The 2,281-nt window shown below is 49.2% G+C and overlaps 1 long non-coding RNA gene across 1 annotated transcript; it reads left to right on the forward strand.

Annotated features, from left to right (window-relative positions):
- Nucleotides 1–225: 225 nt before the first annotated feature.
- Nucleotides 226–1,876, forward strand: LOC147732588 (uncharacterized). The gene is made up of 3 exons (XR_015308677.1): nt 226–304; nt 392–771; nt 1,535–1,876. It is a non-coding gene; the product is annotated as an uncharacterized LOC147732588 (long non-coding RNA).
- Nucleotides 1,877–2,281: the final 405 nt, after the last annotated feature.

The raw sequence follows: 2,281 nt of genomic DNA on the forward strand, positions 1-2,281 counted from the left end.
TCCACCCATGCTGAACTGTTTGCAACCATATCTGACTTCTACCAGATGTCAAGATTTCCCCATATCATCGGATGCATTGATGGGACGCACATCCCCATTTGTCCCCCTGCTGCCACGGAATACATTTACCGCAATAGAAAGTCAAGCCACACCATCAACGTGCAGGTGATTTGTAATGCCAAGAACGTCATCACAGACATTGTCGCTAAATACCCGGGAAGTACCCACGACTCATATATATTTCAAAACAGTGGCATCTATGCACGCCTGACTGCAGGGGAATTTGGTGAAGGCTACCTCCTAGGTAAGAGACAGTGTGCAACACCTATTACACTATTGCAATAAGCAGTACATGTATGCATGTGAGTAAATTGTACCCTTTTCATTTCAGGAGACAGTGCATATGCCCTCCGCTCATTCATACTCACCCCCTACCTCAACCCCTCAACACCCAGCCAAAGGAGATACAACCGGGCACACAAGAGCACACGCAATGTTGTTGAGAGAACATTTGGTATATTGAAAAGTAGGTTCAGATGCTTGCACAAGAGCGGAGGTGCAAGGCAGTATACCCCCATTACCTGCTGTAAGATCATTGCTGTCTGTGCTATGTTGCACAATCTGGCTGTTAAGAAGGGGACTGAGGTGGAGTTATCTGACTATGAGGATCATGACGACGACATTGCTGTGCCTGAAAGACATCCTGCTGGAGTGGCAACACCAAGTGATGGCAGATACAGACGTGATGACATAGCACGCAACTATTTCTGAGTAAGTGAAGACACTGAGCTATAGTGAAAGCACAAGCTTCTGTTTAATTAGATTTGCAAAGTTTAATAGAAGAACAAAAGTGCAACAGTAAGCATTTGACATCAATGCTCACAGTGGGCAAACACACAGGTGTAGAATCCACCAACCATAGTTGTACATTGTCACTTGGCTGGTTGCAATGGCACAAATGTGCAAATAACACTGTATGAACTATAAATGTAATGTCCATTGGCAGTAGGCCATCGTTACAGCTGTTCATTTACGCACACGCTTTGCATTGGCAGGGGTCTGTGGCTCATCCTGTTCACTGGGCGCTTGGCCTATAGCCTCACCCTGTCGCCTGCTGCTCCTCCTTGGCTCTAAGACATGGGGGCTAGCTGTGCTGCTCCTACTGGTGCTAGCCTCAGTGTCCGGCACGTCTACAGCAGAACCTTGTGCACTTTGTGCATTGAGTAGGGCCTCCAGCGCACCGGTCATTCCAGCTATGCCCCTTGTCAACTGGTTGCTATTCTGAGTCAGGACTAACTGACTATTGACGCTACGCCTGCATAGCAGGGATGTGGCTGTAGCCAGCTGCTCCATGGATGTCTCAATTCTCACTGCGCGCTGCCTGTCCCTGCGCCTTGCACCAATATCAGAGTCAAGTTTTGTGCACAGTTGCTGTATGCCTGTTGCCATGCTCTGGTTGACTATCACCAGCTCTTTTATGCCCTTGCTAATTTCTTCCATGTGGATGTTCATGTTACGCATTTGTCTTTGACAGGCCATGATGCCCTTGCCCTGCATCCTCTGAATCCGGACCATGGCTCCCTCCAGGCCTTTGAAGACACTGGAACCCTCCCCATGTGCACCTTCATCCCTTCCTTGCACTGTGCGCCTTCTAGTGGAACCTAGTACAGGCTCTGTGCTGGGCTGCAGTGTGGCAGTGATGTGAGCTTGTAACAAGTGAAGTGAGTCTTCACCCTCCATTTCATCACCACCTGTCTCCATTTCCGGCAGTGGGGGAACAACATGCCTCCTGCCAGGGTGTGCAACAGGTGTTTCTACAACAAGGGATGCATGCATTTCTGGTGATGAGACCAATAGTGGTGACTGCGAAGGAATTGGGGAGCCCTGCATTTCTTCACAGATGTCAGTTTCTTGGGTGGGTGGCTGGCCACTCGGAACACCTGTGTCGTGGGATGCACTGGGCCCTGGCTCCTGACTGCCATCCCTCTGGGGTGCCGCGCCCTCTGCCTCCTCAGACTGCCTGCTGGATGTGAGACCTGTGGACATATGAGTACATATCAGCTAGGTGTATTTGTGTCACAGCCACTACAATTAAACATGTAACATTGCACTTTGTACATGCTGCCTGCCCTTCATTTTGTAAGCATTCATGTGAATAATGTGTTGGTCACAGTGCTGTGTGACATGGTCTTCCAATGACTAACTACATGTATCATGATGCATTGGTACAGTTTTGCACAGGCACCATGGGACTGGGGTAACTGAGCTGCAAGGGGTGAGG

This window comes from Lissotriton vulgaris, chromosome 2_1 (genome assembly GCF_964263255.1).
Source record: "Lissotriton vulgaris chromosome 2_1, aLisVul1.2, whole genome shotgun sequence".
NCBI lineage: Eukaryota > Metazoa > Chordata > Amphibia > Caudata > Salamandridae > Lissotriton > Lissotriton vulgaris.